This window comes from Pleurodeles waltl, chromosome 12 (assembly GCF_031143425.1).
Source record: "Pleurodeles waltl isolate 20211129_DDA chromosome 12, aPleWal1.hap1.20221129, whole genome shotgun sequence".
In the NCBI taxonomy this organism is placed as follows: Eukaryota; Metazoa; Chordata; class Amphibia; order Caudata; family Salamandridae; genus Pleurodeles; species Pleurodeles waltl.
The window spans coordinates 102,711,376-102,737,642 of NC_090451.1; the positions used below are offsets into that span (position 1 = coordinate 102,711,376).

Below are 26,267 nucleotides of genomic sequence, written 5' to 3' on the forward strand. Positions count from 1 at the left end.
GATCAGCTGAGGATGTAGAGGGATGCAGCACTTCAGTTAGCAGATTTGTCTTTACCCCTGCTGCAGATAAAGGCAGGTCTAAATAGTCCGCTGCCTTTCTAATGACAGAGTGGAGTGACACTGCCTCCTCCGTAAACTCCCCTGGAGATGAAATGTCCCATTCCGGGGAAGTATCCAGCCCACTGGCTGACCCCAATCCTTGGTAATCATCCAAAGGCTCTACAAGCTCACCCTCTTCCAACTGCCGGTATTCTTCTTCTTCAAGGAGACGCAAGGCCTTCCTCCGAGATCTCAAGCGGGATTCTAACCTCGGCATCGAATCCACGACGCCGAAACTAGTGCTTCTGAATCCCGACCAGGCACAGAAGATGATGTATGGAACCGAGAATCACTCTGACCCGGCGCCGACACGGACTCCAATTACTTCGATGTCTAGCAGAAGGAGACCTCGATCGGCTCCGTGTCGATCGGCGCCGTCAGTCATGACGGTGCTGTGAGTCATGACGCCACTTCTTGTGCCTCTTGGAAGAAGCGTGAGATGAAGCCCTCTTGTGGCCCTTCTTCTTAGCCTTTGCTAAGAAAAGCTTGGCCTCTCTTTTAGTGCCTTAGGGTTCATGCTCTGGCATGATCTACACCCTTCGACATCGTGCTCAGAGCTAAGGCACCGAAGGCAGTTATCATACGGATCCGTGACCGACATCCTACCGCCACATTCATTACAAGGCTTGAAACCCGATTTTCTCGGGGGAGACATTGTAACTACTAAAGCTACACACTATCCACCGAGCCAGGAAAAAAACGTTAGCGTCTAAGGCACAGAAAAAAAACTGACGTCAGTACGCCGGCAAGGACCTCTTATTGGCACAGTGACGTCAGATGGAGTCGCATGGAGCCATGCAATTGTGACGTCCTCATCGACGTGGAGAGCTAGGAAGAAGACTTTGCGTCGGATGCTGGCGCAAGGATGAATTCATAAGGTGAGGAATCCACAGGTAGTTTGTATACATCAGAAACAATCATCTAGGAACAAAGAGCAGGGAGATGAATAGTGAATAATGTGACAAAATAGTGTCCAAGTAGATTATATGGGAAGGTTTGACTGTTTCTACATACAGTTCGATTTTATTCCACAGTAATATAGAGGAGGTAGCACTAAGTTATGAAGTAATAGCAATTTATTTACCAGTGTTTAGTTAACTAAAACCATTACACAATCAATACACAGATAAAAGATCATAAAAAATAAAAAGGCTGAATTTTAAGTTAAAATATGCAACTTGATTATGGATTATTACAGAATTGCTTGCTGACTAATTGTGCACGTGTCCTGAGCTCTTGATCTCTGGGAGCTGGCTCCCTAATTTGACCAGAAATTTCACCAGCCTGAAGCTAAGCTGCACATCGTCCCCTTTGAATCCAGACAAAATAGCTGGCCTGCATTTACGCAGTCCCCTTTGAAGCCATACTGGTCATAGGAGACATTTGCGGCCCATCATAGTACTTTTGCAGAGGCATGGATCAGTGTTTCCGGAGCCAGCCCACAGGGCTGACAGGTGCCCGTTATGTTACCATACGTCAACCTGGGGAGATGGACATACGTTGTAAGACAGCCCATTCGAAATTTCATGAAAGCTGCTTTAATCCGTGGATTGACTGCTACTCCCAGGTAAGACTGTGGGACAAGACTATCGTATGATGACAAGATGAGCCAGGCATGGTTTAGTTTACATAAAACTTCTTTGTCCATTAGCCAGGAGAGAGACTTGTCTTTCTTGCGTCAGGAGCTGGTATGATCTGAATTGGGGTAGTTGGTCTACCAGGCCCGATGCTGCCAGAGAGGACTAAAAATAAAGATGAAAAAGGGAGTTGGATTGTGCAGTGATTTCAGCCCAGATGAGGGAGCTTAGAGAGCCTTGTTGTCTAAAGTTTATAGACTAAGTTAATAAATACCCCTTTTCTTGCTAAGAGACTGTCTGAGCATGCCAAATTCAAGACAGACCTGGGCTGCTAAAGCACAGTTTGGTAAACTGAACAGTCCCTTGAAGAGCTCAACACTGCTGTATGTAATTGTTGGAATTAGTTTGGCTTGGATGACCTTTAGTAGCGACAGGTAAGTTTAAGAACCAGTGGCGTCTGTGTGCTTAAATACAAATGTGAGAGATGGATTTCTGGCTACAGCTTTCCAGGTGGGGCTTTAAAGAGCCGCTGCAGTCAAGGAGAACAGCTAGGTTTTTATATTCTTGCACTGTTTCAATTTATCACTGGTAAGGGCTTGAAAAATCTACTCGACCACTCACTATGCAGAGTTTTATTTTAGGCGGTCGAGCTATTTTTAGATTCCACTCCACCCTTCTAGCAAGTCGATGAAGAACAGGTGTTCTGTTCAGGCAGAAACTGAATTAGCAATTAAGAGGCATTTAAATCTTGTTCTTGTCACATTTGCTCTGTGTTCAGATAAAGAGGTCAAAAGTCAGTATGTCTTTATCCAATACAAAAGCTTTTCCTTGTGACTGCAGAGTTCCAGGATTTTGTAAGGGGAACTGTCTGACCTATGTGAAGTGAAAGGTTTTTGGTATCAGGTTTTTCCCAACACACATTTATATAGCTAAGTCAACTTTACAAATATATTTCAAAATATATTTCAGTAGCTGTGAAAGACCATTTTTTGTACTTCTGTGTGATGAAAGAGAAAGTTACTTACCTTTGGTAATGCTTTTTCTGGTGGATACACTAGCTACCTGTGGATTCCTCACCTAATTCTCCCCAGACGCAAGATTTGACGGAAACTTCTTTCCGGCTCTGCATGTCGGCGAGGACGTCACAATTGCCCGACTCCACGCAGCTCCGCCTGATGTCATCGTGGCAATAAGAGGTCCTCGCCGTCGTGCTGACATCAGTTTCCTCCATTTTTTGACGTGCCTTTGAGACAAATAGGTAAATATTGACATTCCAAACACTTCATATCTATATTCAAGAAAAAACGTTGCCAATAATAACAATAACAAAAGCCAATAATAGTAATGATACCAATACACGTTTGTAAAAGTTTTGCACAAGAATGTATTCCTATACATACAAATAGAACCAAAAATACAAAAATACCTATAAACATTTATCCCCATAATGCAAAACAATCAATACATGTACACACCCAAGGAAATCTCGGCATGACCAGACAGACTACGGGGAGGCGGGAGAGACCGTGAGGAATCCACAGGTAGCTAGTGTATCCACCAGAAAAAGCGTTACCGAAGGTAAGTAACTTGCTCTTCTGATGGATAGAACTACCTGTGGATTACTCACCTAATGAATAGAGTCCCAAAGCAGTACCGCCTCGGAGGAGGGTGTCCGTCTGGTCATACCAATAACTCCTGCAGCACAGACCGCGCAAAATGGCCATCCCTCCTCACCTCAGGGTCCAAGCAATAATGCTTTACAAAGGTGTGGAGGGATGACCAAGTCACGGCCTTACAAATGTCTGCCACTGGAACATCTCTAGCCAGGACCGATGTGGTCGATTTAGCCCTGGTGGAATGGGCTCTTTTCCCCTTAGGAGGATCTTTCTTCGCCAATGAATAACATATCTTAATACAACGAATGACCCACCTGGATAGCGTTAGTTTGTTGACTGCCTTCCCCTTCCTCACGTATCCAACAAAGAGTTGGTCGTCCAAGCGGAACTCTCGTTCCGTCTAGGTAAAAGCTGAGAGCTCTCCTTGGGTCCAATCGATGGAGCCTCTCCTCCTCCTTAGATGGATGTGGAGGAGGGTAGAATGCTGAGCGAGTGATGGACTGTCCCAAATGAAACGGAGTCACTACCTTGGGGAGGAAAGCCACCTTGGTCCTCAGTACTACTTTGGCCTTATGAAAGGTTGTAAAAGGTGGGTGAACAGAAAGAGCTTGAAGCTCAATCACACGCCTAGCAGACGTGATGGCCGTATGAAACAGTCTTTAGAACTAAAAACCTTAAAGGGCAAGAATGAAGTGGCTCAAAAGGAGAGCCCATCAAAAAGGTTAATACCAGATTTAGATCCCACTGGGGCATGAGAAGCGGAGTGGGAGGAAACCTATTGGTTATCCCCTTCAAAAACCTCAACACTAACGGGGATTTGAACAAAAAGGGTTGATCAGGAAGACATAAGAAGGCCGAAAGATAGCCTTTGACCGTGGCCACAGCACAACCTTGCTGTGCCAATGACAAAGCAAACATCAATATGTCCGACAAATGGGCACTTAAGGGATTAATTTTCTCTCTCCACACCAATGAACGAATTTAGCCCATCTGCTCGCATAGACAGATTTGGTGGAATGTCGCCGGGCCGATAAAATAACATCCACCACATCCGATGGGAGAGAAAAAGAACTCAGGTTGCCCCGTTCAATCTCCAGGCATGAAGGTGCAGGCTCTGGAGGTGGGGGTGTAGAACCCGCCCCTGCAACTGCAAGAGGAAGTCTGCCCTGAAAGGGAGATGGAGCGGAGGGCACAGTGAGAGTTGGAGTAGGTCAGTGTACCACACCGTTCTTGGCCAGTCCGGAGCTATTAGTATGACTTGTGCACGGTCTTGGCGAATCTTCCTCAGAACTCGAGGAATCAAGGGTATGGGGGAAAATGCATAAAGCAACTGGCGGTTCCAGGAATCTGAAACGCGTCCCAACGATTCCTGCATCGGATACTGAAGGCTGCAGAACAATGGGAAGTGCGCGTTCTCCCGAGTGGCAAAAAGGTCTCCCTGGGGAAAGCCCCACATCCGAAAGATGTAAAGAACCAGATCTGGATGAAGACGCCACCGATGATCGGCTGAGAGGAGCTGACAGACTGTCCGCATGCACGTTCTGAACCCCGGCCAGATGGTTTGCTATTACGCAAACCCGATGGTCCTGCACCCAGGACCAGAGCCGCAGAGCCTCTCTGCAGAGAAGATTTACCCTTCTCCTCCCTGCTTGTTGATGTACCACATCACGGTAGTGTTGTCCGTCAGGACTTGAACCGACTGACCGGGAAGGGAGGAAGGCCTTGAGAGTTAAACGAATCGCCCGCAATTCCAGCAGATTGATATGAAACATCTGCTCCACTGGAGACCAACCACCTTTGTTCTCCAGGTCCCCCAGATGAGCTCCCCACCCCAAAGTGGAGGCATCCGTTATCACTGTGGTCACTGGAGGCGGCAACGAGAACGGCTTTCCTTGATACAGGTTGCCGACCGCAGCCCACCATTGAAGATTCACTGCAGTGTCTCTGGAGATCCTTATCGACTCCTCGAGATTCCCTTTGTGCTGAAACCACTGCCTGCGGAGACACCAGTGAAGAGCCCTCATGTGCCAGCGTGCATGAGTGACCAACAGAATACAAGAAGCGAACAAACCGAGCAAACGAAGGACCTTGAGGACTGGAACAACTGCTCCTTCTTGGAACATTGGAATCAACGCCTGAATGTCCTGAATCCGCTGTGGCGGAGGAAAGGCCCGATTTAATGTAGTGTCCAGTACCGCCCCTATGAACAGGAGGCGTTGAGAGGGCTCAAGGTGAGACTTGGGCACATTTATCGAAAAGCCCAGACTGAACAAGAACTGGGTTGTCATCTGCAGATGATGCAGCACAAGCTCCGGAGACTTGGCTTTGATCAACCAATTGTCCAGGTAAGGGAATACTGCTATTCCCTTCCTCCTGAGGTCTGCAGCAACAACCGCCATCACCTTCGTGAAGACCCGAGGTGCGGAAGTAAGACCAAAAGGAAGGACCGCAAACTGGTAGTGCTGCGACCCTACCACAAAACGGAGATACTTCCTGTGTGACTTGAGAATGGGAATATGGAAATAAGCATCCTGCAAGTCGACAGACACCATCCAATCTTCCTTGTTCAACGCCATAAACACCTGTGCTAGAGTCAGCATTTTGAATTTCTCCTGCTTGAGGAACCAATTCAAAATCCTCAGGTCCAGGATAGGCCTCAAGCGACCATCCTTTTTTGGGATCAGAAAATACCTTGAATAACATCCCTGACCCCTCTCTTGCCCGGGAACCAACTCCACTGCACCTTTTCACAATAGGGATAGAACCTCCTGTTCTAACAGGAGATGATCTTCTGAACAAAAAGAAGGACGGGGAGGGAAGGGAGGAAGAATCTCCCAAAAGGGAAGGGCATAGCCTTTCCTTACCACACTGATGACCCAGGAATCGGATGTTATCGACTCCCACCTGGGAAGAAAAAGAGACAACCTTCCCCCTACCGGAGACACATGGGACGCAATGGTTAGAGGACTAGGGTTGCTTGCCCTGTTGAATGCCCCCTGAGGAAGAGGAAGGGTACTGCTGTTGGGTGGCCCCTCTAGTGCGGACTCTACCCCGCCCCCTAAATGATCTATAAGGGAGGCTTGAAGGCTGTTGGCCTGCTTGCTGCGATCTCCCACAAAAGGAAGTCCCTCGTCCAAATACCTGCAGCAGTCCAAAGAACCGAAAAGGGGTCGAAACATCCTGCAGGCCCAAGAATTTCGCTGTTGCCCTACATTCCTTAAAGCACTCCAACGCAGAGTCAGCTTTAGTGCCAAATAATTTAGCACATCAAAGGGCAAGTCCAAGAGCTTGGCTCGAACATCCGATGAGAACCCAGACGTGCGCAACCAAGCATGACGCCTGGTGGCGATGGAGGTTCCCATGGCTCTAGCAACAGAGTCTGTGGTGTCAAGTCCTGACTGTATGACCTGCGTCGCCGCTGACTGAGCATCCGAGAGGAGTCCATGCAAGTCTTGGGGCATGTCCGGCAACGCTGCTTTAGCTGCATCCATTCTTGCATGAATGTATCTGCCTAGGATACACGTAGCATTAGCTGATTTCAGTGCCATGCTGCAGGAGGAGAAAACCTTCTTGGCCGTCTGGTCCATGCATTTGGATTCCCTGTCAGATGGTACACCAGGGAAGGAGCCAGGAGCAGACCGTGACGAACAGGACGCCTGCACGACCAGACTCTCAGGAGACGGATGTTTTGAAAGAAATTCAGGGTCTCCAGGTGCTGACCTAGACCGTCTGGCCACCGACCTGCTCACTGCTGACAAAAAAACAGGCTTCTTCCAAACTTCTCCTATGGGATCCATCAGAGCTTCATTAAATGGTAACAACGGATCCGCAATAGCCGTGGCAGGATGAAGCACCTCCGTCAGGATATTGGTCTTAACCTGTGCCATTGGAAGTGGGAGTTCTAGGAAATCAGCAGCCTTCCTGATGACAGAATGGAATGAGGCTGCCTCCTCAGTGTATTCCCCTGGTGAGGCCAAATCCCACTCTGGGGAAGTATCCAGCCCACTGGCCGTGTCCAACCCCTGAAACTCACTTTGGGGCTCCTCACTCTCCCCTTCCTCAAGGAGCTGCCTTTGGTACTCTCTCTCTCCTCCAACAACCTGAGGGCCTTTCTCCTGGACCGCAATTTCGCCTCCAGCCCTGGCGTGGACAAAGAGTGTGCTGACGTCAGAGAGCGGCGCCGAGAAGGCGTCATCACAGGATCTCCAGACCCCTCCGACGCCGGAGATGGATCCATCGGCGCCGTGGACACTCGACCACCACCCATCGACGCCATCCGGCTCTGGGACCCTTCCATCTTAATAGACACCGGCGTCGAAGGCCTTTCTCTCGACGTCAACGGCTGCACCACCGGCACCGGCGCTGGGCTAGTGTCTCCTGCCGGACAGAATGGCATGAACGGCGTCGGTCTGTACGGAGACAAAGTGCCTAAGTTAAATGCCAAGGGATCAGTGGGGCCAGCCGGCGCACCACCTCCCAGCGCCATGTTCTGAAATATGGCAAACACGGCATTAAGAAATGCGGCCGGATCTGTCCCCGAAGCAGGGAAGGCAGGATACTTTTGAGGAGCCGAAGCTGGACTCGAATCCTGAGCATCTGGATGCGCCGGAGATGAATGATGACTCTGAGGCTCCACCACCTTAAAGACCGACGGCGCCGGTGAATATTGCGGAGTCAAAGGCTGAGGAGACACTGTCTGGCTGACCTCCCAGGACTTACGGCGCCGGGCAGACTGAGACCTCGACCGGCTTCCTCTGGAACGACGCCAGAGTCGTGATGGCGCCGCTTCTTATGACTCGACTTCCCCGACAAAGACCTATGGTGCCTCCTTTTCTCCTCCTTGGCTTTTGCTAAAAACTATTTAGCCTCACGTTCCTTCAGAGCTTTAGGGTTCATTTTTTGGCATGAACCACACTCCTGGACGTGTCATCCAAGATCAGGCACCATAGACAGTCGTTCTGGGGGTCAGTACCAGACTTTCGACCTCCACATTCCCTGCAAGGCTTGAACCCTTACTTCTTCGGGGCCGACATTACGAAAAAACACAAAGTATCCCTTTGAACAGGAAACGATACAGGAGCTGGAGAAATTACCGTTATCGAAGGCACGGAAAAAAGGGAACGGACGTCAGCACGCCGGCGAGAGTCTCTTATTGCCACGATGACATCAGGTGGAGCCTCGTGGAGTCAGGCAATTGTGACGTCCTCGCCGACGTGCAGAGCTGGAAAGAAGTTTCCGTCGAATGCTGCGCATGGGGAGAATTCATTAGGTGAAGAATCCACACATAGTTGTATCCATCAGAAAGAATATTTTAATAGGATGAAAAAAGTCAGAACACTTTACTTGGTGATGTGCAAATGATACATTTCTTCTGAAACACAATTTTAATAGATTGTTAATACACTATATAGTTTTATCAGTAAATCTCCAAGTTAGTGATAAGGTTTTTGGCTATTAGTAAACAAAGAGGTAAGTCATGCATGGATCATGTGTACCTTATATGTGGGCTAGATTTTATTATACATGGAGCAAATGTTTAGTGTATTTAATCAAACAAGAGGATTTTTTTTTTTTTATTTAAAGCAGAAATGCTGAATTCACATATTTGAAGGTGCACTCGTGAAAGAAAGAGGTGACTGTAAAATGCAATATTTGCATAGGATCACACAATGAGACCTGTTTCAGGGTCAAGTACATTAAAGTTAGGTCAAGTAGCTTTTTCAAGCTACTCGACCTGCAGGTCTAGTAACATTTTTATGATTTTGAGGCCTGCTGGTGATGCAGGCGCACTTAAGGGCATAATTTTTTGATTTACTTGAGTTAATGAGAAAAGCATTTTCTTCTGAAAATTCAGCTGTTTTATTGAGTAGCCTCTGCAGTCCTATTCTGGTATGGCTGAAAAGAATAAGCTTGTCGGCATACATCTAGCATGCCATAGCAGTTTTCCACAATCTTGGTGGATGTGAGTTCGCCTTGTCCAGTTTCACCAGTAGATCTGCCAAAAAGAGATTAAAATGAGGTGCAAGCACAAATCCCTGCTGCAGACCCCGAGAGGTAGGAATTTTTCTGGAGAACTGCGTCCCATCACCTAATTTGACCTTCACCCAAGTATTAGTGTTGGGAAGGGCTATCGCTTTTAACAGGTAGGCCGGAATGCCCCATTTGGCACGCTTAGACCATAATTTCTGTCTACTCGATCAAACGCTGCTTTATAGTCTATGAAGGAGAGGAAGAGGGACTTCTTGTCACACTGACATTGATCGAATAGTAGTGATACAGCCATAAGATTAGCAGTTGTACCTACCCCTTTAGAGAACCCGGTTTGGTTAAATGGGATCAGGTTATTGTCAGCACCCAAGGTTTCTACTTCCTCCATGAGGATCCTTGCAAAGATTTTGGACTCAACATCTAAAAATGCAATCAGATGCTAGTTTGCTGGGTTGTTGGTCAAGCCTCCTTCGAAGAGTGGGGAGATGATTGAGCCTCTCCATGATTGCAGAATGATATTAGTGGCGAGTATGCAGGTGTAGAGTGCAGCGAGATGTTTTGCCCAAAAGTCCGAGTCCTCAGTGCAGGGCGACAGGCATACCATTGGGTCCCGGTGCTCCCTCAATCCGACCCTTAATGATTCTTTCTCGATGCTTGAGAGAATTTGAAGCCAGCTGCGTGGTTGTGATGAAAAGCAGGTGACACTTTGTGCTTTAACTTGTGTTTTTTTCCTGTGTCCTGGACCCTCACCTAGGGGACCCTGAGTCGAGGGACCAAAGTGGTAGAAGTGATATTGATACCAAGTAGGCTCGAAGATGTTAATTATAAGGGGGGGGGGGGGGGGGGTGTCTTGCAGAACTTAGGCTGTTTATGCAGCTCCAGAACAGCGCACGCCAAATTGACTTTAATGCGTGTAGGAGCTTTCCTGCCTTGTCTCTTTGGTGCGCCCACAAGTGGCCTCTGAAGGCAGATCTGGAAGTGGACACCAGCTCTCTCAAGGCCTCATCTTCAGGCTCTTTCCAAAGAAGGCGAAGGGTGATGTTTCGATTGAGTTTGAGAATCTGTTCGCGATCCGGATGGAGGTCCATGAGGACTATGAAATCTTGTGCCTTGAGAGTGTTGCTCACAGGATGCCACAAATTCCCCTACAAACTCATCCCAGGCTGCTTGAGCAGTTTAAGGGACCACATTCGCTTGGCTTCTTCTGCCCGGACAGCTGAGATCTCAGATGTCCATTTAGTTTGCCTCCCATTATTTGTATACATTGCATGCTGCAGCACATCTGCAGGGTCATGGTGATCAACTGGATGAGTTAAGTACAGCTTTTGTGGTAAATGATGGCTCTTGCCTCTGCTTGCTACCTGGAATTTCGAAATTCGGCAGAACAAGGATGATGATAGAATCAAAGTTTATTAGTGTTCTCGCTTTCAGATTAAAATAACGCGAATGATGGGGGTTGATCTGTGCTGTAATTGCTATTAGTGGATCGAAGATACATTCCTTCAAGGTCTTATGAGTTTCCCAAACCTATCCCCTTTGTAAGTTCCGGATGAAATTTGATCCGGGATCTGCCAGGTGTTGCGCGCCATGATAGCTTCTTTAGAAAGCTCCATTCCCAATAGATTCATGTTGAAGTCACAGCTTAAAATCCGCTCAGAGCAAGGAGTGTTATTTAGTAGCTCTTCAATCTGCTCTTTCAGATGCCATACGGCCTCCAGTTTGCAAGCTTTCTCCGGGAGGGGATGTAGATGTTCATTAGAGATAGATGATTCATGTTGTTAAAAGAAAAACTGTCTTCAGGTTTTTGCACATGGCTGAGGGCATGTGGTGGTGCCCCTTCATTGCGGAGATATATTATGAGTCTGCCACTCAGGTGCCCAAAACAGGCCCTCCTTATTGCTGGGATGTGATAACTCAAGAATCCTGGGATTGCAGGTGGAGATTCCGTCCAGGTCTCCTGCAGCATTATTATTTGGAAAAACGTTAGATAGTTCAGTAGGCTCCTATCCTCCAGTTTATCCTGCAACCCATTGATATTCCAGGAGCACATTGCAAGGTTGGTTTTATCTTCCTGGCCACTGGCAGTTGGCCTGATCAGTCCTAGTTGTCTTGGTCCTGTGCTTAGGATACTGGGTAGCCAGCTCCAGTCATTAGGGAAGGAGGGGGCCTCGGAGCTGGGCGAGGGCACTGTTTGCCCCTGCTTTCCAGGGAGGGGGGAGTTTGGGGGACAGGGGGGTGGAAAGAGATCAGCTTGCCTTGAGAGTTCTTTGAAATGCCATTCAATGCACAGGACAGTGGTTGAGTCCCCCCGTCGTGTCAGTAGACTTGGATAGGCAGGGTATGTTACAGGTTAATGTGAATCCCCCAATTCCTCAAAGACCCATCAAATCCAAGTACTTGCTCTGCTACCTTAGCAGAGGTCCAGGTCACTTTGGTTTCTTCATTCATCTGGGATGCCAAAGGTGGAATAAATGTCACTGATGCTATATCAGCTGAGGTGAGACTTGCTGTCTCAGCAGCCATAGGATGTTCCCAGATTCAACAAGTCCAATGTGCCTCTCGATTTGTATTCTGGGTACATCAGAGTTACTGTAGAGCTTGGGCCACAGTTACAGAGGGTCAGTGCTGGGGCCACAGGGGCAGCCTGAGACTAGAGCACCATCCCTCAAGTACTTTTTATTTATTTTTTTAAAGTCTAGTGGCATCACGAGTTGCTGACGCTGCCACTGTATAATTGCTCTCCTGCTCCCTCCAACTGGGCTTTTCCTGATTTGATGGATTCAAGGACAGTTTGGCAAGGCAGGATTTTTTGTCAAAATTTGTTGCGACAATGAGGTGTGCATTTGATTAAACAATCATCGGCATCAGGAGTGGCAATCCAGGAAGCACCTGACTTGTTCCCCAGCTCGAGAGAATTGGCAGTGATGTTGTTCCCAAGTTCTTCAGACACCCGTACTCAAAGTTGGTTTGGTAGAGAAGTAGAGATAGGCTGGGTTGCCAGTTTAGTAGAACTGGGCAGTGTTCCCCAAGGGGACTTTATCATCGACCCGTCCTTAATTCCTGCATGAGGAGTACGTGCTTGAGTCTGTGACCCTAGAGGTGTGCTAGATGGTATTTTGGACCCCTGCCTGGTTACTGAAGGAGTCAATCGTCTTCTTCTCAAGTGTTTTTAGCCTGTGCTTTGGCCCTTTCCGTCTGCACTTCATCCAAGGCATTGATGGCAAATAAGTTTTGGCTAGAGTGCCACTTATAGTAGGTGAGGAGACCCCAAAGCTAATAAGTGGCCCTGAATTGTTTCCCGACGGGCGACTCAATGGATCGGAGTCTTGCAAGGATGTTTTAGGGGACTCTGCTGTTTGTTTGCTGAAGTTCGATGCCTGTGTATAGGTTCCAGTTCGTGTAATTTGGAAGACTCCTGAGACATACCTTGCATACATGTTATTTGACGTTGCAGCGGGTTGTTACTCCTAGTGTTGGTAGCAGACTTTGGGTTGGCTACCCCGTTTTTTGGGTCAGAGCTCTTTTTATATCCTCAAACATGCTACATAGGGTTTCTGGTAGGGATCCCAGCTTATCCAAGATTGGAAAACAGGTGGAAGGACAGACCGAAAGCCAAGAGTCAGCAGAATTCTGGGCTCTAGCTATCAGATTATTAAGGTCTGCAATGTGAGTCAATTTCTGAAGTAAAAACTGCCAGCGTATTTAACATTTTGATTGGAGTATCCATTTTAGTAGGCTGGGAGTTTAAGACTTAAGCGGTGAGCTGGAGGTTGCTCTGAATAATGTACAAAATTGTTGGGATATCGGGATCTGTAGCAGTCTCAATAGGTGCATCGGTGCCTGGTGTCGGAGCAAGATACTGCAGGCGAGCACAGGGGTAGAGCAGGTCTGTTTCTGTCCAAAGGCACTATCTCTGTATACTGCCACCATTGCCTCTCATTCCAGGGAGGTGAGCGAAAAAGGATTCTACTGTATACAACTTGCTAGTTTTTCCTGGGGTGCACAGCTGTCAGGAGGGAGGGGGTTGGGGATACCCTGAGTCAAGATCTGTCTGCTGGGTACTTTGGTGAGTGTTGACCGCACACTGGGTCTGCTCGGCATGTGCCGAGAGTGGTATCACTGGTGCAGATTCTCAATGGGTAGTTGGGATTAGAGCTGGGTGAGCGAGATTGGTCAGAACTAGTGTGCTGGGTTGGCTGCCTTGGTTCTAACAATACCAGAGTAGAGGGAAGGAAGTGAGTGGATTATACTATATTGGATTTGTCTGTGCAGTCGTCACAGTTGTCAATTTCACCTGTGGACAGAAACTCTTTTCCAGGGCCAAGCAAGTGCACCGGTGTGCCACTGTAAAGGATTTTGTTGCCATTTGAAGAGCAAATGGCTCCAGTTTCGAGAGCACTGGTGGGATTGGCGGATGTCCGACAGGCTTAAGGTTACACAAATTTGCACCTAAACCAAAAGCGGCTACTTGACTAATGATAGTTGGCTCCATTGGCGATGGTAGGCCAGCAATAATTGAGTGTGCTGCATAAAATGGTTGAAACTGGATCCTTAAGAAAAAATTTGGCGTCAATTTTGGACAGGCGTTTTGTAGCTGTGAGAATGTCAGATGTTTCAGTCCCCCTTCCCCAGCTTGGTTTCTTCCTCTGAAGAGTGGTATGGGGAGCCCTAGTTCTACCGGAGCGCATTATGGCCTTTTTGGTCTTTTGCGGTGCTGTTCGCTAGGCTAGCAAGATGGCAGGTTTGGCTGTGGGTGACTAGTAATAGTTGGCAGGTATTGTAGTAACTCTGTTATCTGCAGTGTTTGGGTAAGTATCCTGAGGGGGACCTGGAGTGGTGCAGACAGGCAGTTGGGCTACAAGCAGATCTCATCGGTGTCCCACAAGCTGCAGCCAGACCTAGCTGGGCCGCATCCGTAAGAATCCTGTGTTGCATTATCAGCAGCAGCCTTCTATGGCTGCTGCGCTCATGAAACCTCCTTCACAACACGGGGAGTAGACAGATTTCTTCAAGATGCTTGCTTCTGTCCCAAGCCCTGAGCTGCCCCGAGCCACCTACCTGACCTCCCGGCACCCAGCTACCTGCCCAGACCACGGCAGCGACCAAGGCAAGGCTTGGGCAGCTGGGCAAGGCAGTAAAGACAGTGAACGCAACAAGGCAGGCAAGCAAGCAAAACAAGGAGTGTAGGCAAGAAAGGCAAGGCAAAGCAAAGAGAGACAAGCAAGGAACAGGGGACAGGAGCCAATGGGAGCACCGGTCCAGGCAAGAAGTGGCAGTGGGAGCGAGCAGAGGATGAAAGGTGGGCCAGGGACAGTGAGAGGGAGAAGTTAAGGGAGCATGGAAGGAGGAACGGGGGTGGGTAGGTGAGAGGCAGGCAAGATGGGGTGAGAGGGTAAGAGGAACAGCCGTGCCCTGCCCAGCCCTGTGCCCAACCCTGTTGCCTGTCACCTGGCCTACCGCAGCCCTGCCACAACCCTCAGCCCACCACTCCTCTGGTCCGTTGACCCTCGACACAGCCCTGACCCCACAACCCTACACTTTAACCCCACACCCACTCCCTCTGCTGTCCAGCCGCACCGCTCACATCGGAGGAGCCTCAGAAACCGTCCTGTGGCAGTAGTGCAGCGTGGTACAATCCTCTGCTCTCCACCCCTCCCGAAACTTGCCCAGCTCTTCAGCACTCTGGCGGCTTGCGGCAGCTTTGATGCTGGATAGCTCAGCAATCCTCCACTCACGCACAGGTGAGTATAACATCATTGGCACTTTTGATATACCAGATCCAGGCCCACCAGATGTGGTACAAGACAATCATATTTTTTTCTTCCTGAAAGAAATATTTTAATATTCATGTGACAAGCAAATCAAGTAGGTGGTAATCCCATCTCTTAAGTATAAGGTTAGGTATACTTGCTAATAAACCTATAGTGACAATGAAATGATTGAGACAAAAAATACCCACACTGACCTCACAATGCAAATACTGGACCAGTTACATATCCTTCTGGACAACTACAAGACTTCACAAACTGGGTCTTGTAGACTGAACGTTGTTGGCAGTGTTAGGAATCCCGAGAACATTTAGAACACCTTACTTTTAACTGCAATTACCTTTACTGGGAACAGAGAACGTACCATAAACGAAATATTCAAGACTAATTTTAAATAAATAAAAATATTTAACTAAACTAGTAAAGTCAGGTTTAAAGAACGTGAGTGCAGAAACACTAACTGGCCAAAATCAGTTGACAAAGTAACTCAGTTAGTAAAATAGAAGAAACTAAAGCCAGCTATAAATCGAAATGTATTCTGGATAGACATGAATCGCCTCCTTCGGTAACCTAATAAAGAAGTGGAGATGGAAAGCTAAGAGGGATGTCAGGAGAAGGGGGCTGGCTTTGTGAGCGGAAGATTACAAAAGAAGGCTAAGGGAGAGGGAAGGGGGGGTGGAGGCAAGAGACCAAGAAAGGGGGACCAGAGAGAAAGACAAGGGAGTGGATGGAGAATCAAGGATCCCCCACTAGATCGACATGAAAGACGTTAAGGGGGCCCAGTAGGGAGACGAGACTGGGACCAAGAGGGTTAAAAACAGACACGGTGGAGAGGGGAAGAGGATTTAAAGAGAGATTGGGAGGGGGGTGGAAGAAGAGAGGGAGATGGGCAAAGGGGCTGTGAGGGGGAGAAGAGGCCACGGGAGGGGGAGAAAAAGACCAGGGGGCGAGAAAGAGAGGTGTGAAAGACAAGGAAGCATTGAGGGGAGAAAGCGACCAGAAGGCCCGAGGGGAGAAACAAACAGTATAAGGGGGCTGTGGTAAGAGAAAGGCTAGAGATTAAGGGAGAAAGAATAGGATCACAGGGAAGAAGGGATAAGGTGGCTTGGGGAGTTAGAACACAAGTGGTTGTGGAGTACAGAGAGACAATGGGGAAGCGAGACCGAACGGGTGCCCAGCTGACAGGTGAAATAAAGAAAGACTCAGGAGCGGGGAAAGCGACAAAGGTGATAGCGGGGAGGTTTGGCCCGGATAGGGCAGGTATTGGGGAGAGAAAGACAAGAGCTGGGGGTAGAAAGGGGAAAGAGGGCCTGGCAAGGCGAGAGGGCTGGAGAAGATCTGTGGGTGATAGAAAAGGGGGAGTCAAGGGGGAAAGAAGAACGTCCACTCTGGAAAGAGAATATGGCGGAGTCAGGTGAGAAAATGGCACACGCCATGGAGGTGAGGAAGACAAAGGAGCAGGGGAATTGCAGGGTAGAAATAGAGAACAAGCATTTGCAATGCAATGGATCTCGAATTTGCTTGAGTTAGAACTATTATCATTGTAAACCCCTAACCGACTTTTCTTGCCACAAACTGAAAATGAAAAGTAATAAAGTTTTACTTAAGAGAACCCACTCAAAGCGTCAAGCCAAGGAGACACACAAAAAGGGGAAAAAAAGCTTGCTGGCAGTCTAACGTATCAGCAAAAGTGCAATTAGCTATGTAACATGGTCGGTGTCCAAGGTGATAACCAAACCGACCCAAGGAGGGACAAACAAAGCATTTACCAATGATCAATGATTGTTGAAAGGCAAGCCCATGAATGAGCGATAGTGATGCACTTGAGGCGTGCGTGGCTAAAAGCCCATATAGATAACACGTTGGAAAAGAAGCACTTGAGCACTGCTGTGCTCGACCTAAAAAGGAGGGTCACGAAATAAGAAACAAAGGCGACAAGAGAGTGGAGAAACAAGAGGCTCTTGGGGATGGGTTAGAGAGCAACACAAGAGGACATCAGGAAAGGAGAGACAGGAATCAAGAGAGAGGCCTCGTGGGAATGAGACAGGGGAGAGGAATAAGGGGCAGAGACACAGGGGGAGACTAGAAGGTGTAGGGGTGGGGGTGGGCTCAGAAAGACAGAGGCTAAGGGGCAAAAGACAGACAAGGGGAAGAAAGGGGAGGGCAAGGTCAGAGAAAGACAATGGGCCTGGGAGTGGAGAAAGAAAAGGGGTGCAATCCAATGGTGGGGTGGTGAAAAGAGAAGGCTCGTGAGAAGAAAGAAAAAGGAACAGAGAAAGTCACTACGGCACTACAGAGTCAGTGACGTGAGGGCGAGTGAGACAAGCTGGGTGAAAAGAGAAAGAGGAAATGGGCCAAGATGGGAAGAAAGATAGAAGGTCTGGGTCTTGAGAGAGAAGGGGTACCTGGGAGGGGCTCGGTGGACAGAGGGAGAATCAAAGGTTAGGAAGAGAGTTTTGGGGATGAGAGACTGGAGAAATGAGGTAACGGATATTGTGGGTTCGAGGGAAAGAGGGATAGAGAGACAAAGGCAGAGAGAGGTGGGGGTGGTTAGAGAGACTGGAGATGAAAGTCTGGCAATCTACTCTGCAATTTAATTAAGGACACCTCGCAGATGCAGCAAGCTGCAACAAGTATGGCTAATATATTGACCTGGACTTATCATTGGCACTTCCTTGTCTGCATGTATATTGGAGGGAGGGGGTGTCGCGGTGGCTCCTGAGTTTAATATGGATCCTATCATTTTTCATATGAAAGTCAATATCACTTGTACAAAGTTTGGTACTGTTACATCCATCTACTCTGTGCACAAACCTGCTGTCCCAATACCCACAAAGCCCTAGGCTAAAAACCTAATATGTACCATTAAAGCCCTGTGAGAATTTTTAGATCTTCCTTTTATTTGTTCATATTCCATATTTCTGCAATATAAATAAAAAAACATTGCCATGTGTTCAACTCTAGTTATAAGAAAGATGTCTCTAACTTACTTTGCTCAGACCATTTATCTTGAGTACAGTATTACACTCACCTCTGGTAGAAACCGTGCACAGAGTTATCCGGTTCAGTTGACTGGGAAAGTCACTGTACACAAAAAAAAAAAAAAACGTTTTCAATTTACTTGTATGTATTGTTTGTAATTATAGGTTCGTTGCATCAAGATGAATTTTATGAGCAGGAATAATTAATACTTCTCTGAAAGAATGTGTTCATTCTGCCAGCTTATCAGCGCTGGCTTTTAACCCAATGAGTCAGGTGAAACGAAGCTGGGAAGGGATGGAGCCAGAGAAAAAAAAAAAAACAACTAGGGGAGGAAAAAAACAACAGACATTTTCAATGCAATAGGTCTCGCATTTGAGAGAGTTAGAGCTATGGACGTTGTAATGACCATACCTTCTACCTATTTGTTTTGGAGAGGAGGGGATGTATGAACAGAGATAGCTGCAGCACTGTCTATAGGACTAAGAATTGGGAATTACAGCTGGGACCAGAGAAGCAGCGAGAAACACTGTCTAGAGAACTTAGAATGAGGATTTACCACTGGACCAGAGAAGCAGCTGCATCACTGCTTAGAGGACTTTATAATGAGAAAGTCTGAAAGTGGATGATTGAAGGGAAAGTGGCTTGGAAAATATCAATTAAATATACCCAAGCAGAGGCACAAGAACAAACGAAACCTGAAGCCTTCAGTGCCTTTCTAAACACTGTTTTCACTGGAGTGGGTTGAACACATTGCTATGGACATCCAAAAACACTAAGGCTGCAATGCCCAGACAGGAGGATGTGCCATCGCACGCTGTAATAGGAGGAAGCATTAACGTAGTGGGATGGCCAACAAAAAAAAAAAAATCGTCCTCTTAGTGAAATCGCCTGGGAGATAACTAAGCACACAAAGGAGGGACATTTAGAAAAATGCACTAATAAAAAAGGAAGCATTTAAGACTAGCACAACAAAGAACGAATGCCAGTAGTTGGCATGGTTAAAGCTCAGACTCTATACAGTATGTCTTGCAGACAGCACACATCCGCTGCCTAGGCTTGATCCAACAAACCTGTCACTATATAGGGAAAAGGAAAAATTAAGCAGAGGTAAAATCCCTTTGCTGCTCCCAGAGGGGTGTGCTTTCACAGCAGGATTTGGAGTCTCTTTAGAAATGTGGATTCATTGTCAACAGTTTACATCCATTCTGGGCTTTTATAGGAGGGAAAGCAGGTGTACTGCATGAGCAAAGTTTAGTAGGCTAGGTGTAGTGTAGGCATGACCTAGGTCAGGAGTCTCTTAAGTTTTTGTAAGAACTGCTTATGTTCAATGAAACTCCTCCACAGCTACTATTATTAGAGATGTTATAGATACCAAACCAGTCAATTACATTAGTGACCACCATATGCACAGGTTACCAGCAGCAGTGACCACTTCAGTGCATCTCGCACGATTGCCACCAGTACCGTAAAATTGGTCTGTCAATATGAAATGCTGCTATATGGGTAATATATTACAACCATTGATGCAACGCCCCAGGACCAAGTCAATAAAATAAAAATAAAAAAATCTCTCAAACGTAGTTTTGTTTTTCTTACTCAAAAATGTATTCTGAAAGACATCAGCTTATGAGTTTTGAAAATACATAAAAAAATCTTTCATATACAAGCTTTTCAATTTTGGTACACATGCATGAATTCAACCAAATACAAGCTTCTAATTTAGTTGACTAGTTTTACAAAGGAGAGCTTCTTACAGGTTACTGAACAGCTACGAGGTGATCATGGCCTACTCATTGGAAAAGCCTGACCTAGGCATATTTTGCACTTGAGGTTTGAGTGCAGCTTGATCTGCTGCCAGGTTACTGCGTGCTATTAGCTGAGTGCATGCACCAACAACATTTTATTTTTCTGTTTCTAACTTCAACTCTTCTTCATTTGTCACTTTCATAGCAGAAGTAATCATGTCTGTGGGCCAAAATCCATGGATGCTGAAATATGTATGGGTGTGCTGGTCAGCATTTGCTGGGATTTTGTATATTTCCTGACCCGGTCTAGATAGATCATTCTGATTTCTAAAATTCCTCTCTCTATCAAGATTTAGTCAAATATTCCGAGTACTTTGTTATCTTCTTACATCTCTCTACAGACCACTTAAGTCTGGGTGATCAGCACACGTTTTTAAACTCTTTCTATTGATTGGTTAGCCTCTCCATCGAGTATGTTGTTTCAAGGAAGGTTACTTTGTAACATTACTGGTCCCAATACTTCTAAAAGTATTAATGTACACCCTTGCTGCCCATACTCCCCCTCTGCACCACTATTGCCACACCTTACCTCGCTCCCTGCGCTGTCATTTTCCATCCCAGTCACCGTCTCCTGCTTGCCACCTCCTTCCCTGCACCTATCGACACTCCCACCTCGCATCACTTGCTTAAACCTCTGCGGTGACCCATCCAGTTATGAATTTGCCCATAGCTCTGCTCAAAAGCCGGCAGCCAGTGCCATTACATGTCAGATTTCCAATTAGCAATGCTTGTAGTCTTAAATCCACCTCATGTCTTTATTCGGCTACCAGACACACACTGCTCCTTTATCACTCCTGCAGGGGCCTGCTTTCTCCCTTTGTGACAGTTTTTCCAGACATTCTTCCTCAGTCTTTCCCACTGGTGTGTTTTTCCCTATCCTATCATCTGTAAATATTTGAAGCTGAAAAATAAGTGCCAGCCCCCAAAACTAAGTGGTGTTGGCTCCCCCCAAACAATCACCAGCTCAAACCAAGCCCTGGACTAACCAACAGCCGTTCCTACATCATCTCGAAGTCCCACCAGCCTTCCCTGCAGCACTGCATCTTTTGTATTCCTTCTATTCATACCAGGCCGGAACTGCGGATCTCGAAGGGCAATGAAGAATCATGGGAAGTAGAACAGGGGGTTTCGGAAGATCCGATGCTGTAGGGGGACATGGTCTAATTTTGACATGTCTAGGGCATTACTTATCTTACTTAGTAATTGCGGGGTTACTGGCAAGGACCATTATCCATGCCAAGTGCACAAGTCAGCAGGCTTACTGGCATGTGTGCGGACCATGCCCTTCGCTCAACAATAATCATTGGGCACAGTAGGCTATGGGCTATTGTGAACAGTGCCCAGTCCCCATCAGGCATACACATACCATGCCATTATCAAGGGTGTGAACTCGGAGGTGCTAGTGCACTAGACTTTAACCTAAATCTTAAAAATCAATTCTATTAGGCTTTGAATAATAGTCATAATGTGCTTCCAGCATTGGTTTCAAACCCCATTTCCACTAAAATAATGCCGTGCCTGTGAATTACTTATTATTATTCTTAACTACTTTAGTGCTGGGAATTAGATGTCTATCAACATGGCACAACTAGATCTACCAGTAAAATGTAGCAGTATTTTTTTTTTTTTTTAAATGTGCAATTTCCTTTTTAAAAAACTGTTTAAAATGTGTAACTGATAACATTTAATGGAGTTCTGCCCACATTTAAAATTATGCTACCGTATGGTTGACTCTCCAGTCACAAGAACCCTACAGGGTTATTACACTGGACATTGAAAAAGGATTTCATGCTTAAAAATATTTCTTCAGTTCTTACTGAATTAAGTCTTCTTAGAGCTTTATTTATTATCTGACCTTCTGTGTAGATGCATACAGCACACACATTATGTTTCATTTAGGTTTAACTCCTACTCAACTAAGTAAGCTGTTTTCTCGTTCTGAGAATACTAGAGGAAATTCTTCCACCTACTACTGTTCCTGAGAAAGAAGCAATATTTTGACAAAGCTACACAGGCTCTCAGTAGCCAAATCAATATCTTGGTACTTTATGGCCGATTCACAAAGGAATCTAGATAAGCATGTTTAGAAGTATCTACTGTCACCTATCCACATATACTCCTAAGTCCGCATATGACATGCCACTGTTTGGGTGGGGGAACTCGTTCCACTGCACCAATAACATCTGAAATCATTTTGCAACGGTCTTAAAACCAATCCATTTTGTGAGAAAACAGGGCTGATTGCAGAGGCCCCCTAACTTTTTGCCCCCATTTTACACTTTTTGCTGGTGTTTTCCTGACTCTGATGGTGCCCTGGGTACTGCTAACCAGTCCCAGGGCCTGTGCTCTGTGTAAAATGGATATGCAAATTAGGCTAATTATAATTGGCTAAGTTAACCTACCTATAAGTCCCTAGTATATGGTAGGGCATGTAGGTTTAGGGACCACAGCATAGGTGGTGCACCCATAGGTGCACTGCTGAGGTGCCCAGTGTCATTTTAAAGGCAGGCCTGCCTTGCTGGCTGCTTTTAAATTAAAGTTATATGCAAATTCGACTTTGGAATTAAAAGTAGTTCCAAAGTCTTAAACTACCTTATTTTTACATATTCACCCCTAAGGTGTGCCCTATGTGCCCCTAGGGCTGGGTGCCATGTAACTATAAGCAGGGACTTTATAAAAATAGTTTTATAAGCCCTGGTGAGGTAAAAACAGCCACATTCGTTTTTCCCTCATTGTAGTAAATGGCCTTCATAGGCTAGAATGGGGAGACTATTTTAATTTTTAAAGTCTCCTTAAATGATGCATACCAAGAATTTGGTATAAAATTAATTGTTGTAATAAATCCCACAACTTCCAGTTGTTGGATTTAATATAACTTGTTCAGGTAAAGAGTTTTAAACTTTACCTAAAAAGTTGCCAATTTCAGCCCTGCATTGTTTTTGCAGCTGTGCTCTGATTGGCCAGCCTTTAGCAGCTTGGCCTAGCTGCCTTGATGAGGTGTAAAGTGGCCTGGCTTCACACAAAGGAATGTGCCTGTGGGAAGGAATCTCCCCTCAGCAGATGGTGAGGCAGGAAGGGGGAGGGCTGCCAAACTGGTCTTCAAAGGCAGAGAAGGACATTTGGAGCAACCAGCAACACCCCCACATCCTGCAACCCCAGACAACTAGGTGCCCCCTTGATTAGATTAGGAGAGGGCAGGAGAGGGGTGTGTATGATTTTTAGCCACACCAGTGGGTGGGCTCAGCCAGATGTAACCTCCAAAAATCCGATTCAGCCATGATGGATTTTTAGAGAATGTTGCCTCCTGGGATTGATTTTTGCCACACTTCCCAGGAAGTGGTCATCACAGGGGGAAGGACACTGCATCTGATTGGAGAACCAGAACCCCCCTGCTTTTCACCCAGGAGCAAGGATAAAACTGGCAGACCTGCACCCACACCTCAGTTCCCTACCACATCCAACAAGGAAGAACAACCGAAGAAGGACTGCCCTGCTGGACCCCTGGCCTGCACCTGGAACCTGCACTCAGAAGGACCGCACCAGCTGCACACTTGGGCTTCACCACAAGAAGGACTTTGCCTGGCTTCAACTGGTTCAAGGAGGGACTCCCTGTTTGCTACATGTGAAAAATTGCTAACCAGAGTCCCCTGCACTAACTCCTGAAGAAAGCGACCAGCTGACCACTGTCCAGTGGCCAAAAAGGAGTTTGCGCCAGGTGCATTCTGGGAGTTGTAGTCTGCACCCCCCAAGGACCATCTCAGAACTTCTGGACCCTTGGGGTGAGCTGTGGACCCCAAAAGAACCTTAAAAGGACATCTGGGAGAAGCCCCAGAAGTTTGGAGAAGTTTGGACAACTTTTGACAAAAAAGCTCCATAGAGGGACCGACACGCCGCGGCAACTCTAGCCGGCTTGCCTCAACCGCGACCCGGCCTGATGTGCTGGTTCGTCCCGGTAAACAAAAATCTCTGAAAAAGAGACTAAGTCCGAAGGTAAAAAGTTAACCGGGACCTCCCAGCCACCGTATCCGAGGAGGGCTCCATGGACGTCGGATCAAGATCCAGGTTTACCCTGATCGAAGGATTTTCACCTCGAAAAAACGACTAAGTCAGAAGGTAAAAATCTCCACCGAGGATTCCAGCATCGCGTATCCAGAGAACGGCTCCAGGAGGTCGGATTGGACTGGCAGGTTCGTCCCACTGAAGAAAATCTTCGAAAAAAAAGACTAAGTGTGAAGGTAAACTTTTAACGGAGGCCTCCCGCGGCCTGTAGCCGAGCAGGGCTCCATCGCGGTCGGCCTTAAACTTTGCCCCGGTCGAGGTGCAACCAAATGACCCGATTGGCGCTTTTTGTTTCTAGGCGCTAAAAAAATAATAATTCTTTAAAAATTGATATCTCCGGTTCCCCTTATCCGATTATATTTTTATCTTTAAAATGACACCAAAACGAATACAATCTATTGTTATAAATTGGTTTTGGATTTTTAAACTGTTTCCGGTGTTTTATTTAATTACTGTTTTGTGATATTTGAATGCTTTACACTCTGTCTCCTAAGTTAAGCTTTGACGCTCGTTGCCAAGCTACCAAGGGTTGAGCTGGGTTTAATTTACTGAGACCTAACTGGACCTTAGTGGAGGTTAGTGGCCTATTGCTAAGTGTAGGTACCTACCTGCCCTTACCAATAACCCATTTTCCAACACATTTGGAATTCAAAGACTTTAAAGTTAGGCGAATAGTCTGGGAGTCAAGACTCTACTGCACTCAGCATTCAAAAATAAATTAATTCATAGATCACCTTAAAAGCAGAGACTTCTAAAAGCAGTTTTGGTCAAAATTCACAAAACTTTAATATGCACACATAATTTACACATCTATCAGTAAATGGTAGAACCTTTTCGTACTTCAGAAAAAAAAAAAACTTCTAAATATATTCAGGGCTCATGTATAGTGTGTGGGTGTGGCACGAAAAGACAATTTTTATGGAGTATCGTAAAAACCTTATTGGGGGTGATACGCCACAGCCCCAATAGCAATGCATTATCAGCAAGTTTGGTTATTATGCTGTCAAAATGAAGCTGGCATTAATTTAAGAATCTAGTGGACAGTCCACTTCAGTTATTACATGTACAATTGCTCTTATGAAATAATATTTACACTAACAAGTAGAGACTCATTGCAACAAATGTATGATTGAGCCAACGAAGTACAGATGAACCTACAAAAGTGCAAACAATGTGTATTTACATCAGTGAGTATCTATTCACAAAAACAAGTGTAGATTTGCATATTATGTACACAGCTTCCCATTACAGGTTGAACTTAACATACACCATGCAAGCCTCCCATAAAAGAATCCTTTCAATCAAAAAATGTATTTATTTGGCATAAGCCTTAAGAGAATAAAAACATTAAAATATACATATTCATTAAAGATTTCTATTACAAACGACATTCACAAAGTTCTTAAATCATTCTAATTCTTGTTAACCAGCTCTACTTACATTGTTCATTACATTATCCCAACCTTACACCAATTTCATTTCCCTACTAATTCTGCCAAACACATCATGTCAGCCAAATTATCCCGTATACAATTCTTAACAAGGTTCAAGTTCTTACAGTTTCATAAAGTGCAACGTGACAACCAAATTATTCCAACTACAGTTCTGATTAGACTCAGGTCCTTATATTCTCATAAAGTGCAATTTCCGATATAAAGTGCTCTGCATTTTATTTCATGCCTCGTTATAACGTGGCAAAATGTTCTAAAGTACCATCAACCAATGTAATTTTAGAATAGTCAGTTATGGTATTTAAAACTCTTCATTCCTCTTTACTTCCTACCTTATACCGGACCCTATAAGTCCAGTTAAACCCCCTCTTAGGCCATTTAAAAATAGGCCCAGTGCAAAGGTTACATTTAAACATCTCATGTCAATAAGTAACCTAAGCGCTTGTTCCCGGTTAGTAATATTATTTTCCTTAAAAATTGGTTTAAAAAACTTCTTACGCACTTCTGAAAACCAGTGACAACCCAAAAGTAGGTGTTGCATGGTATATTTCTGGTGTAAGCCGCATGTACATAGGTCCTGGGTATCCTTAAATGCTTTTACTTTGGGATCCCTATAGCCTGGGTTCAACCCAATTCGAAATTGTAGTACGGAGTCTCCTAATCTTGGGTTGGGTAGAGCCTCTATATAGGGAAAGTTTTGCGGATTCCTCCATCCTACTACCATAGCCTGAGTTGATATTTTACTCTCAAAGTACTTCAGATCTATTTATCTTGCTCTTTCCTTCACCATTATTCGTAGACTGAGTTTTGGAATTTGTGCACCACACCACTGATTGCCGGGTAAGCCTAAAAGGACACAGATCTTTTCTAACCGTCCTCTCATTTGTAACGCTCAATGTAACTCACTTATTGCTATTTCTGT

General features: G+C 46.0%; 1 long non-coding RNA gene across 1 annotated transcript in view; it reads right to left on the reverse strand.

The window, feature by feature from the left end:
* Window positions 1–26,267, reverse strand: part of LOC138267668 (uncharacterized) — a 135,015-nt gene that overhangs the window by 22,225 nt on the left and 86,523 nt on the right. The window contains exon 2 of the long non-coding RNA XR_011199844.1: window positions 18,080–18,132. This is a non-coding gene — a long non-coding RNA (uncharacterized lncRNA). The remainder of the gene's footprint in view (window positions 1–18,079; window positions 18,133–26,267) is intronic.